General features: G+C 43.1%; 1 protein-coding gene across 2 annotated transcripts in view; it reads left to right on the top strand.

Annotated features, from left to right (window-relative positions):
* LAMP5 (lysosome associated membrane protein 5) overlaps nucleotides 1-14705 on the top strand; it is a 138550-nt gene that overhangs the window by 1959 nt on the left and 121886 nt on the right. The window lies entirely within an intron of this gene.

Consider the following 14705-nt stretch of genomic DNA (forward strand, 5'->3'; position numbering starts at 1 on the left):
AGGGGTAAGGAGTGCAGGTAGGAAACACAACGGGAGATGAGGAAAGCAATGTACGATATCCGGCAGGGTAGGTGACGGCCGAGGGGTGAACCAGAGCCAAACTCCTCTATAGCTGCATAGGACTGCTCCACCGGGCATCAGCCAAGGTTGCTCGGGCACCGCAGTAAGTACAGACAGTTATGGTTTCCGCTCAGGGAGCATCGTCATTCACATGTCGTACATTCATATGTGTGCTGATGTGTGTGTGTTAGAGAGAGAGGTTACAAATGTATATTTTATACTCGTATTTACCATATTGCTATACATTAGCCAGGTGAAGGCTTTTATTTTCACATTTCATTTAACTTGGACTACAAACACTACACAAAGAGTCCTTTCAACTTCCAATATATAAAATATCCTTGGAGTAAGGCATATGTGTACCACTCGTTGTTCTATGCTACATGCATCAGAACAAATTCACTGCACGATATTTTGCCTAGCCCGATTGGCCATATTTTCTAAATATAATAAAAGCATATATGTAAATAGATGGAGATGTCTGTGTGTGTATGTGTGTATATATATATACATATATATATGTAGATAGATATATATATATATATATATATATATATATATATATATATATATACCAACACATTCTTGCTCTCCAGCATGCATGCACACACAGACATCTCCATCTATTTATGAAATTTCATGAATACATACATATATGTTAATATAGCTTATTACAGAGATATTCGCATGTCTATCAGTTGTATGTTCAAGTACCTTTGAGTGTGTGTGTGAGATAGCAATGAAAATACATAATTTTCTATAAATCTTGTTATTTGAAACACTAATAAATCTGCAGCTACACATTTTGCTATGCAGACAAAAGGCCACATTAAATGTTATTACAATACTACAGGCTAACTAAGGCCATATTAAAAAAATTTGGTCTCATCTTCGGAATGCCTTTTTGATTAGATTCTCTCCCACTGCATGGGTTTAGCTTCTTGTCCTTGGTTAACTGGCTAGCTTTATAACTTTTACACATCAAAAGACAGTGTGGGATAAACCACAGATGCAAATCCACTGGATGCAATGTGCTATTGACTGTCATTTTTGGAGGAAGGGCAACGTAGCCCACAGGAGGCTCTTTATCTTGGTAGTAATAGTAGGCGCTTACAATTAGACATTAGCTGCCCATGGTGGGAGTCCTGCTGGGCACTGATGTGGGGTGGGGGAGGGGCAGGGTGGGGGGTTAGTAAACTATCATTTATGGTCGATTAGACGTAAGTAAACACATAAATAAATGAAGGGAATTTTGTTGCGCGCACTGCATCGCATATGGCGATGCAGTGCGCGCAATGAAATTCGTTTTATTTATTTATATGTTTACTTAATTCTAATGGGCCATAATCCGTAGTTTACTACCCCACACCCTGCCCCACCCCTGCTCCACATGAGAGCCCAGCAGCACTCCCACCACGGGCCGCTACTGCAATTAGGGAAGCCTGCACAGTCTCTCATACTTGGTCATTGCCAATGATACATTGCACTAACATAACATTGAAAATAAGGTCTAGAAGGAAATAAATTCACAAAGCAAGATAGTTGAAAGAGATCTACAGGAATTTCATCAAACTCTATTGTGTATATGTGTGTTGTAAACAATTGGCTAAAAAACGGTGATGGATCAAGCCCTGATCTCTTGACTGGGTATGAGTGTTCTGTTTATATCAGATACTCTGTCCATCACCACCCCCTTTTCTGAATTGTAAACAATTGGTATGACATACAAAATTAATGAAAGGAAACTAAGTTTGGACAAGAAAGAAATACAAGAGTCGCATCATCGTAACACGCGTAATGTATCATTTGATTGTAACCCATAGTTCTTCACCTCTGTGCAACTAAACTTAACTAAGCAGTTGGGTTTGTGTAACCTAGTTTGATATTTCTTCGTTAAACAATGCTGTGTTTTCTTATCTTATGTGAAATGTGGGTTTTTATGTTATAGGTGTAATTTTTCTGTCATGCTTGTGTGGGCTTCATTGATGAAGCTGGGCCTTATTCACCAAACATTCCTGCAATACAATGCAGCAAGCCGCCGTTCTGCGTGAAAGGGCAAGAATGTGAAGTATTTACCAATATATAGCGCATTTCAGTCCTTTCGTAGTGCTGGTACAGTTTTTGCTGCCTAGCCCCAAAGCAGGCATCCTTGTGTCATGCTGCAAGGGTAGCTGCATTGCAGGCAGGCTGTTTTTTTGTGCAGGAAGGGCACTTTTCTTCACAAAAACAATCCTCAGAGGCATTTTCCACTTTCTAAATGTAATACAGAATGCAGCAGACTTAGCGGAAACAACGAGGAGGAATAAAGATATTTCTACTCGTTGTGCCTCTGGGGGAAGGCATATAATTCTGATGCATTCCGAGGTCTACCATTGTTGGTAGACCTGTGATGTGTCAGAATCCATGGGTGAATGTGTGGGAATACTCACACTCCACCTATGGCATGCCTCCCTGCTGCATAGTTACGCATCCCAGCAATTTGTGCTGCTTTGCTTTTCTCTAGATTTATCCAGCTACTCAGGGTGGCCTTATGTGTCTTGATAAATCTCCTTTAGGTTTTGCGTCTCCCTTCATCTCCTTGCGTAGCGCAATGGCGATGCAAAACCTTGATAAATATGTCCCTTAGTGTGCACAAATCTATCAAACATTTTGAAATCCGAACAATGTACTACATGTTCATATGGAAACTAGTCCTGCCGGAGAGCCATTCTGTTATATTTTCACTGCATCATAGTCTAACTAGGTACAGAAGTTCAACTCAACCGCTGATAGGTTATCCTTTAGTATAAAATGGTTCCATTAAGAATTTAAGTGGTAATACTGAAATTTCCAATCAAAAGCCTCCCGTGGTACCATGACTGAAAACAAAAATTTTTTTTAACATTCTGTGCGAGACGAAACCCAAAAGATTTAGTTACGTATAATATGCAGTATTTTCTTAAGTACCAGCTTTACTGCATTCTTAGTGTTGCTCTGATTACAAACTGGGTAATTCCACTACATTTTGCCTACAATAAATTCCGTAATTTTGTCTAGGAAGCCATTATCGCTGTTCACATGATGTACATCTCCTATGCAGTAAGTACCTTACGCCAGATAAAACAGTCCTACCTTCCACCTTGCCCTACAGAAAGCAACACAGATTCACTACCAAACTAGGAATTAACCTAAAGTATACTTCTGTGATTACACTGTGTTCAAATATTGATTACATTTTTACCTGGCTCTTTTATAATGTCCTAGTCATGGACTTTCCTTTATAAATTTAAGTAGTTGTTATCAGTATTGCAAATGGTAATGGGTTTAATTAACCATATACAGTACAGATTTCCGACCTAAATAAAGGATATGTGTTGGCTGAACTTGTGAAATGACTTGTAAATACCATGCCACGCTTGGGGAAGGGGTTGCAAATCTACAGGGTGTTCTTAGCTATGCTGCTCACCCGAAGCCCAGGGTCTGTAATGCAGAGAGCACACCACCCCGGCTTGAAGTCCCAGCCTCACAGACGCCGCTGCACCCACAGGAGTTGTTACTCCTCACCCTGCTACTTACCTCTGTCTCTGGCCTTCTGTTCACACTTTGAAGGTGCTTCCATCGGACATACCTTTGCCGCCATTGTGCTCAGGAGCAGTACGGGCTCCTCCATACACGCTGAGGCTGGCTGAGAGCGGTTCTCCGCCTCTGAATTCCTGCAACTGCTTCCTACACAATGGCGGCTCACTTCCTCCCAGAGTTCTGTCAGCGCCCTTGCAATGTTCACTATCTCGGGTCCAGTTCTATCCTTAGAGCCCTGGTGATGACGAGGGGTCGGTTTTGGGATTGAAACATCGACTTTGAACGAGACCCTCTCTAGAATGATTGTAAGAGACAGAGGGGCCATGCTATTCTTGTTTTTAGCACTTTGATCACGATTGTCACATTTGTGTATCACTTCTGAGAGCACCGAGCACGTCTTTCACCTACACCCACTGCGAAGTCTTTTTTACTTATTGTATAGAAAATCGTTTTTTATCTCTGTATAAATACATTTATTATTCGATTACTTTAAATATGTTTAGGTGTTATTGTAATACGATATACAATTTGTGCAAGCAGGCACAGTTTTGTGGACCTAAAGGCAGCCTGATTAGTTAAACTCGCCCCAAGATAATTTGTATTTTGAATTTGTAAGTGGGTGTGGGTGTGTGTGCACAGTTATGTGTTAGAAATTGCCCAAATATCTTGCAATGTGTTGCATATTGTGTAATGGGTTCATAACTCGAGGCCCGTATTTATTGATTTCATCACATAAACAGGTGTTTCTGCTTCATTGACATTTTAGTCGCACGCGGTTCTATACATTTGGTCAGATATACACACAGTATAGGCACTGGATTGTGCAATGCACTTCTCACGCGTAGCGGTCAGTCTCTCCCACAGCATCGTGCATATGGACAATGTTCTGCCAGTGAAAATCCCAAAGTGTAACGCCATCCATGTTGGTAAAAAACTGAGACGGTGTTGCAATATCGCATAACATAAACCTTGCCAAGTTAAGCATAATCATTTTTGCTACAAGTTCTTAATGAATATCACTTCTTGTTTTTTTATAAAAAGTGGCAAACGACACGGGCTGTGTATGGCCCGTCATCTTGCAGAATTGTGAGAGTTCCATTGTTTTTGTAATACCTAGGCCTTGAAGTGGTGACAGGTCCCGTGGGCCGTAAATGTACATTCAGATGACGCCCGTAGTCGATATGGAATACCCCACCGCCCTTCGGTACCCCTTTCCTTTTACAGATGTCTTGGGACCACAGCACATAGCAAACACCTTTTGTTAAAAAATCAAGATGTTTCAGAAAATGTTATTAAAAATGTAACTAAGAAAGCACAACGCGAGTAGACTGATGACGAACACAGCATGCCTCAGTTTTATAGCACTACTCATAAATCAGTGTTTTAATTTTAGAGTGTGCGGATAATAAATAGTAAATTAAACAAGCGGTTGAACAACGATACATTTGTGGAAAAATGCAATTAAATGACTGAAATTCACTGGAAGTTTAATGATAAGCATCGCACCTCTCCTGTATGTTCCATCCTTATCTAAAAAAGAAAAACTAATTGAAACAACATTCAATTAACCGGACGCCTAGGCTTTATGCAAGCAGTGTATACAAAAGGTGATGGGAGGAATGCTTGCAAATAGTCTAAAGAACTGGCAGTTGCTCTGGGAGGCTCTCCAACCCATCATGCCTGCCGATTGTGCCACTCTAGACAGAGGCTCGCCTAGTGCAAAACCGAAGTCTCCCGGAATTCAGTCCAGTCCGGACTGCCGGCGAGACCTCTTCCAGAATCTGTTCTGAACTGCCAAGCAAGACCTTCCCCAGAAAAGAACACAAGCAAGCCCAGACCAGTTTTGCCCTTGTTAGGCCTCGTCAAGTGAGGCATTCCATGGATCCTGTTGCAGACCGCCTCGGCCGGTAGTGGGAGTACCTGCCGGAAAATTTTGTTGCGCGCACTGCATCGCATTTGGAAATGTAGTGCATGCAACGAAACTCGTTTTATTTATTTATATGTTTACTTACCTGTTAAACTCTGTAATCCATACATTACTACCCCACACCCTGCCCCTCCCCCTCCCCATGTCACCGCCCGGCAGGTACTCCCACTACCGGCCACGGCTGGTGGCAGAGCCAAAGAGGACCAACATCTTAGCATATCGTTGGCCATAAGTTTGACACTGGTCTGAGTTGGCTTGTGTTCTCTTAAGGAGGGGGCCTCGCATAGCAGTTCGGAATGGATTATTCCCATGAGAAGCAGAGTCAGTCCAATTTCCATGATGCAGATCTCTGCCTCGAGTGGCACAGTGGATGAAAAACGATGGGGTTGGAATACTATCCAGAGCGATTGTCAGTGGTTCAGACTATTTGCAAGAATTCCTCCTTGTTGGGTGTGTTTGATGCATTCAGCGTACTGGTATATATATTATATATCCCTGAGGAAATTGGAGCCTGGTAATAGGAGTTTGACCTGAAGTAAACATGAAGCCCATTGGATTTTTACTCTTGTAGTTGTCAAATTGGGGTATATTTACAAAAAAGGGCGCAGTGCCTCAAGCACATCAGCTATGCCAAGATGCGCCATTAAAAAATGCAGAAATGCGCCAAATTAACAAGAATATGGTGCATCCCTGTGCTCACACCTGTGTCGATGTTAAAAAAGCTGCCTGGCACCAATGCAGGCCCCCTTGCCTCATGGGGCAATGGTGCCTGCATTGCAGGGATGATTGTTTATGTGCAGGAAAGCACACTTTACTGCAAATAAACAATCGTTAGTGGCAATTATGCTCTTTCATGTATGCTGCACAATGCAGCATACAAAGAAAGAGCAAAAACATGAGGAGAAATAAAAGTATTTCTCCTTGTTGCACTACTCCAACGTCTCATTTTGAATGGTGTTAGTTTTTGGCCCTGCCCCAGATTTACACATCCTTGTAAATCTGAGGCAGTGTCAAAAAGCAATGGGTGTTGCCGTATAATGCACACAGCAACACCCATTGCACGCCCCTTTGACACAGAAGATGGGGCCAAAGGTATGATATTCACAATGCGACGTTAAGCCACGCAAAGTGGCTTGGCGTCGCTTGGTATATATGGAGCAGGGCATTGCGCTACCAGGGCGTCATAAAGAGCAATGCTCCACTGGCACAATGCCATGTTAATCTGCCCCACAATGTCTTAATATTGCAGATGGCTTTCAGATGTTTTTATTTTCCATTCCATTTGGGTAGGCTTTCACTTATTTTAACTGTAGATTGTTCAATTTATTTCTGGCATTATTGGGTTTTTCATTTGATCTAAGGCAATACTAGAGATAACATGTGTTTCCTTGATCTTTTTTGTTGGAGTTTGTCATCTCTGTGATTAAATATGTGAAAAAGAAAACCGAGTTGAGCCCACCAGGGGCACCTTCCCTGTTTGCACCCGACGCACCGTAAAACAGATGCAACGAGCACAAACAGGGAAAGTACACCCTACTACATAGAAGGCGCTGCTCACAGGTCAGTCTCAAACTCATGCTGCCCTGGGGGCAGCGCTTTCAAGTGAAATATGGAGTGGCTTTGAAGCAGATGCTCTGCGCTTCACTGTGCAGGCGGCAACCTGCCTGCACTTCTAAAGGGGATTAGAGATCCTCTTGCAGGAGGGTGCAGTGAATGAATGCTCCCACCTGCAAGGGGATGTCTTGGTGGTTCATATGACTTAATTTCCTCCCTCCAGTGGGTTGCTATCAGGAGGCACACTCTCAGTGCGCCCCTTGACTGGTTCTTTGCCTCTGCGCCTATGTCTATAACACTGCGTGGGCGCAGAGACAAAGGGATTCCCTCTTTTGCGTAGGGCCAAGCCCCTGTGCAAATAAGAGAACACCCTCTTGAGAAAGCACTGACACTGTATGTGCATCAGTGCTTTCAGTATTGCAGAAGGGGCCGCACAAGCATCTGCAGCCCCTACTGTAATACCAAAGTGCCCCAGGGGCGGCCAAAAGCAGGCTCAAAACCTGTTTGCCGCCAGGGCACTTCCATAATCCGACCCCATTTAGGCAATACTTGGACCTATAGAGGAGTGTGGGTATATATTCAAGAGAAGGTTGTGTCCCTGTTTTATAAGACATGTCACAATTGTGAATTTTCCTGCAAATACACTACATTTTATATGCTTTCTGTGCTCTATTTTAGCTTTCTTGCCATCTGAGTGTTGATTAGAAATGTGAATTATTTATAAAAGAAACAGATCAAATCTTATATTTTAGCTCTTTGCTTCTTTTATTTAAAGCATCCACACAACTTCACATAAAGCACAAAACACGTGCTGACTGGATGCATTTAGATAGAGGTGTGTACATTTTACTTGATTGCTTTAAGTAATTAAATTCTGAGAATTTGGAATACAATAAACACTGGTTCTGCCTTCTGAACCTTACCAGATTCAGCTGTTTTGAACCCACTGTCTCCGGTCTGCACAATAGCTTAGAGGAATTCGCATTTTGGAACTGCTGTTTGAGTTAGAGAGCTGGTTCATACAACTTCCAGTTTTCTAAGTTTAGTGTTCAGCAAATGTAAAATGGTGTTACAATTAGGATGATCAAATATTGGAGTAAATATGGATAGGAATGAAGATATCAGAATTGGTTATGTCGATTGTATTCCATTCTGTTAGTGTGTAGCAAGTTATTGGATCCAGGAGTGCTTCTTTGGGTCTGACATTTATTTTCAAACAAATTAGAATGCCTGATTTTCCCAGTCATTGAGCTCTTAACTTCCTCACATTGTTTGATGTATTCTTTAGAAGATGCTACCTGACCCTTATATGACAGGTATTTGATGGCAGCTGGTGGAGCGGAGTTACAGATATGGCCATCTGATTATAAATGGCAGATGAGAAGCGGGAGGCAGAACCTTGAATGTTTAAGGCACCCACCTCCTTCCACAAAGGTGTAAATAGAGGCCTTGAATCATTATGCTCAAGCCTTTCTGAATGTACTCACAGTTATTACAAAAAGTCAATCCGAAACCATTTTTGACTTTAGTTTCAGTTGCATTGTAGGTTAGTCTTTACGTTGGTTTTGGCTTTAGTTTATAGTTGCAACTGCAATTAGGTTACATCATTATGCCCAGAGATACCATACAAAATCACTGGTGTTAGACCTGTCATCCTTAGAGTGGTCTTTTCCGCAAGTTTTTGCCCTTTGCCTCTCATTTCTGCTGATTCTTTTTGTTGGCTTTAGGACTATGAGCACTTTAAGACTGCTAACCAATGCTAAAGCACATGCACTTCTCCTCTAAACATGTTGATATTGGTGTTTACCTGATTGGCACATTTCTTGTGCTGGTAAGTACCTTGTAAAGTGGCATACCTTATACCCAGGGCCGGTACTTCAAAAACTGCTAGTGGGCTGCAGCTCTGATTGTGCCACCCACAGAAGTATCCTTTCAAACCTGTCTCAGGCCTGCCACTTCACGGCCTGTGTGTGCAGATTACTTCCACTTTGACTTGGCATTTAAAACCACTTGCCAATCCTTAAACTCCCCTTTTATTACATATAAGTCAACCCTAAAGTAGGCCGTATGTAACCCTAAGGGCAGGGTGATATGTAAGTTAAAGGTAAGGCTTTTACTTTTATGTTTTGAATGTCCTGGTAGTGGCAAACAGCCTATTTAATTTTTTTCTACTACTGTGAGGCCTACTACTCTCATAGGCTAGCATTTGGAATTCCTTGATACACTTTAAAGTTGTAACTCCTGATCAGTGGGGAGTAGCGTTTTTCATGTTTCACATCATTGGAATGGTAATGATAAATCCTCCTTAGTGGTGAAGTTGGATTTAACATTACTGTTTTACAAACACCAGTTTTAGAAAGTGGACATTTCTCTGCACGTATTGCTCTTTGTGCATTACAGCCTGTTTCTAATACACATCTAGGTTGGGTGACAGCTGCAATTTTTGCATTCCTTCTAGACAGCCACAAACACAAGAAGGCAAGGCTGATCTGCATTCTGAGCACTCATCTGCATTAATCTGGGTTCTGATGGATCTTCTTGGGCAGGGAGGAATGGGAGGGGCTAACACTCACCTTTCAATAGAGAGTGTCCTGTCCGCACACAAAGCACTGATTTGTCCCCTGCAGATAGCCTGGCAGACAGAACTGGGTTGAAAGGAATCCCTGTGCACTTCAGAGAGCTCCTTTGAAGTCAGCCCCTACATCAATGACATTTTTAGGTACAAGTACTAGCTCCCTGACACCCTAAAGTTAGACACTCCTGGATCTTGAACTGAACCTCTGTCAGAAGGACTGCTGTGCTGCCTAAAGGACTCACCTGGACTGCTTTTCTGGATGTACTGCTTTTCTGCTTGTTGTCCTGCTGCCTGCTGCTCCCTGACTCTGCTAAAAAGACACTGCCTCCCCTCCAAGTGATCTCCAATGGCTTGCTGGCTTTCCTCGTGTTTTCTGAAGTCTCAGGGACACAAAAGATTTCCTGCAAATCTGCTGGGTTGCTGGACTTTCCCTTCTGTGAACCTACCTTTGCCTGTGGTGCCCACGCCAAGTTCTGGGCTGCAAAAGAGCTTTCTTCAGCCGTTTTTCTGGAACCCTGATGCATCCTCACCTTTGAGCGGATTGGAACTAACATATTGCTCTTCGACGCTGAAGCAGAGGCTGTTCAATGACTTCGGTTGTACATGCTGCGCAGTCCGAAGGCAAAGCTCTGTGTGGCTCAACGATGATTCATTGCCTTCACCTCAGAGAAACTGGACGACGATACAGCGGCCTGACTGTGTGGAAAAGATCGACACATTGTGCCCTCAGCATTGAAGTTTGCTCCATCCAAGGTACTTTTCAGCGGGCTCTGCGTGGGTCTTCTAACCGGCCTGCCTTCCATCATGGTCAGCCTGAACTTTGGATTTGTACCAGTTCCTTGCGCCCTCAATTAACCTTTTGACTGCTAGTGACTTCTTAGCACTGTTTTTGCATCTAATCTTCCCAAAGTTATTATTGTGACTTCTACTGATTGGATGTTTGTGGTTTTCCCCTTTTTTTACCCAGATAAAACCTGTGTTGAGTCTTTTTGTGGTGTAGTCATTGTGTTACTGTGTGTGTATTGCACACATACTTTACACATTGCCTTGTTATATAAGCAGGGCTTCTCATGCGAAGCTACCATAGGGTGAGCACAGGTTATCTTTTAGTGTGTATCTAGCTTACCCTGATTGGAGTGATGGTTTGTGCCTGGTCTGGGTGTATACCTCCTCCAACCAGAAATACCATTTCTAATGCCAGGCTCCACTCAAAATGACTTTTTTCAAACAAAGATAGGATCCTTGCTTCAGATACTCAGTTAAAACTCCATTTCTAGTTGAAGGTTACTGCTGTGTATTATTGTGACCTTGCATTTGACTAGAACGTGACCTTTCAGACTAATTTGCTGATACAACTCTGGACACTGGTATTTGAGTTATGAATTAAGGCCACGATACATCGGTTGAAAAAGACACCTTAGACTTTTACTGGTTCCAAATTTGGAACACATAGACACAGCGATACAGCTGTTCTATGGGCATAATAGTCAAACAGCAATGGGTTAAAATGCTACCGGACCCTCACAATCTACCTGTGGCTGTCTAGTCAGACCAAGTGATGCCATCTTTAAATCAGGGCCATTTGACTGTAAGGAGTTCACCTCATCTTCTGTGATATGATGGTTCTCCTGTTGCTGATTCCTGCAGAAGTAAACAACGTAGGCTTAGTTGATGGCAGACCTAGTGATGCCATTTTACATAAGTACCATTTGACCATAGGGAGTTTATCTAAACAATAATTGTTCACCTGTTCAGTACTTCAGAAGCAAACCAAGCAGGCTCAATTGCCATCAGCAAAGAAAATGAAATCTTATTAGTAGGATGAAGAGGGCTTCAGAGAGGATTTTAAATAAATGCTACCCTGGAATATTCTTCACGTGTGGGCCTCTTCAGAACAGCTGATAGGATTACAGGGGGCAGCAGCCCTGCTCCATCATTAGGTACCTTTCAACTGCTTCTCAAAGAGCGAGGTAACTGTGAAATCACAAGCAATTGTCCCTTAAGCCAATTTCACCAGCCCAGTGCAGTTCCAAACAGAAATGTCCACTCAAATTGCAGGACCTCCAAATGAAAATCTCTTCCCTTGAACAACCTAAAAAGACATTATGTGAACAATCAAAACCCAAACAAGGATACCTGAAAGCTACTTAAAGCAGTCTGGCACCCAAACTATGGAAAACATGTTCTAGTACAGAGACTAACTAAAAAAATATTCCCAGGTTGATACATACGGGACTATAACACATACACTGAGCACCTCAGGTGCTAATTATAGGTACGATGTCTGCCACTTTTTTGTCTGGCTGGTGCCTTAAATAGTTGAAGATCAATAGCTGGACTAGCACTGTTTTATAACCTTAGACAGTGGGAATGCTTGCTTGTCAATGGAACTTTAAAGCAGTGTACAGCTGTTGGTAGGAAATGTGGCAGCATTTGTTTCACATATCTAAAGTATACACTAGAACATAACACCATAACATTCACATATCTGCAGCCTGATGATAATAATGTAAAGTAAAATTAATCTTCCCTTAACTTTAAAAGACAAAGATGACCATGTAATAATTTAAAAAGGAACTCAAGACTGCATTTACTCTGAAGGTGTCTGGTAGCTACTGGTAGCTCGTTATCGACTGGTTGCAGACATGTGACCTAAGGACTACTGACTCATCAGTGGCAACCAGATATTGGAAGTGCACTCCAAGCATCAAGTGGTTGACTTTGTGTTGCAGCTATAGTGATACGAAAGGCAGAAGGACTCTTGACTCCCAGAAGACTCAGTTGACCACAGATGAACAAGACAACCTTTTAGGAGAGCAGTCTGGAGAGAGCGGGTGCCTGTAGGCTAATACAATAGGAAGCTGAGGACTGCAGGAGTGTCTTTTTCAGAATGATGTGTCTAATGCTATATGACCGGCATTGCCCTCTTCACAGTGCTTGAGGAACCCCATCCTCAAACACATAGCTTTGATTTCTCTCCAGCTTTGTAGAGTGGAGACAGTAGTGAGTTCAAGCAACAGCATACTTTAGTCCCCCAAATCAGAGATCCTTTATGCACAAAGCATAGGACTCAATTTTCTAGTATTGTTTTGATTTGCTTAGTACTTGACAGAACATGGTGCCATCAGGAGGCACTTATATTTGACTTCCTAATAATTCCAATGAATTTGTTTTTCAAACACCCCTGATCCCTTCATCCGTTCTGCCTTTTTGGGGTCATTGGACGCTTACTTCCGAGAGAGAGGAGGAGCCATTGGGCCTGGAGCAGTGTTGTGCTGCTCCCTGCTGAATGAAGGTGGACCAAGGGCTTGAACTGTGGAGCCCTAGTGTCTGGCACTTCAGTGCAGCAATCACCAGCCTTGGACATGAAGCATCTGGAGTGAAGATGTTGAGAAGATTCCCACTAATTTTGCCTGCATCAAAGGATATACAAGGAAGGGGAACTGAGTCAGTTGGAGCTATGGGGGCATTCCTCTCCCCGGCATAATGATGAAAACACTCAGAGTGCAAGAGGGCATCATCCGACAGCTAGACGTGGAGGTGTCCTCAACTGAGGTGGCCTTTAGGAATTCGGGGGCAGGATAGATAAAGTAAAGAATATATTAACATCTGCTGAAGGTCATTGTTGGCCTACGAAGAGTGGGACAAGAAAGAGCACAGGTTGGATAGTTGACGCTATGCCACAGTAGCATCCCTAGTCACCAGATTGAGCACACGGCGGATGGGATGCCAATAGCTTCCAGTTTGGACACTACTTACAAAGGAACAGCATTTTATTGATCCTGGGATTTGTCAGGGTGCTTTCAAGCCACGTTCAGCAACTGATGCAACTTTCTATAAAGAGCGATGAAAACTCCAGTGGTGGGCCCAGTATCCTTCTAGTCAAACAGGCCTCCTCTAAACAGCTGAGCTATGGGACTCTGCGAAGCTGGGATTATTGACACAGCAGCAGGGCTTCGACAAATGAGATCTGATTGGACTCTTGAGGGTGGGTGACCTGTGGGGGGAGGGAAAAGTGAAATCATCTGCGATCCTACAAAAGGAATACCAGCTGACACAATCAAAGCCTTTTGGTATCTCCAGGTCAGCCATGCAGGGAGAGCAGTGCTACCGAAAAGAGAGGAACTTCCGGATTTCTCTCCATTGCACGATAGACTGCAAGAAGAACATTTGGAAAAGAAGGCGATCTCCATAGTATACCATAAGATCATGGATAATTCCCCAGATCCCCTAACATGCCTCAGAGATCACGGGGATAGGGATGTGGAACATCTGGATGATGACGAATGGCAGGAGGCCATGTCCTCCCCCAAGGAAGTAGCCATTCGTTCATGAATTCCGGAGGGTGTTGCTGTCCTGTATGCATGAGGTTTTTAACGTAGACACAGCTAAGTCACCAAAGTGGTACCGTCTGAATATATGGGGCGAGACGACTCAGCAAAGAATGTCTCTGGGTGACGCTGGGGACCATGGTGGCCAAACGCAATATTGCCAAGTCATGGAGAGCTGCAGCAGCTCCCAACGCTGAGTGAATGGAGTAGGGATATGGGTTGTTGCATGCTGGCAGAGAGGGCGGTATATGAGAGTAGGGACTGTGCCAACAAATGGACTCAAATCTGGGGGAAATGGAATGAATACAGGGGAATGATCTGCACGCCAGTGCCCCGATGGGGGCAAAGGGAACTAGTGGATGACAAATGATGGGCTGTATAGAAACTCGCGGTGATGGGGGCAGAATTGAGTGATGTGTATTGGAAAACAATAGACATTACCTCCCCTCTGTCAGACTGTATAGCAATATGTTGTGTAGTAAATGCCAATATCATTGTACTGCAATGTTTCTTTTTTGTAATAAAAAGATTTATAAAGGTCTGAATTTCACCAGTCTGTTGAGGAGACAGGCACTGCAGGATGTAAAGTACAAATAATCCCCTTGGACCTGGAAGGTTCCCTTTAGTACTCTTCAGTCCGAGAGTAGCGCGTGACTTTTTGGACTCACTGAAGAATGACTGTGGTCTTGGAAAAGGCAGT

The sequence above is a fragment of the Lissotriton vulgaris genome, chromosome 6, assembly GCF_964263255.1.
Source record: "Lissotriton vulgaris chromosome 6, aLisVul1.2, whole genome shotgun sequence".
NCBI classification, from domain to species: Eukaryota; Metazoa; Chordata; class Amphibia; order Caudata; family Salamandridae; genus Lissotriton; species Lissotriton vulgaris.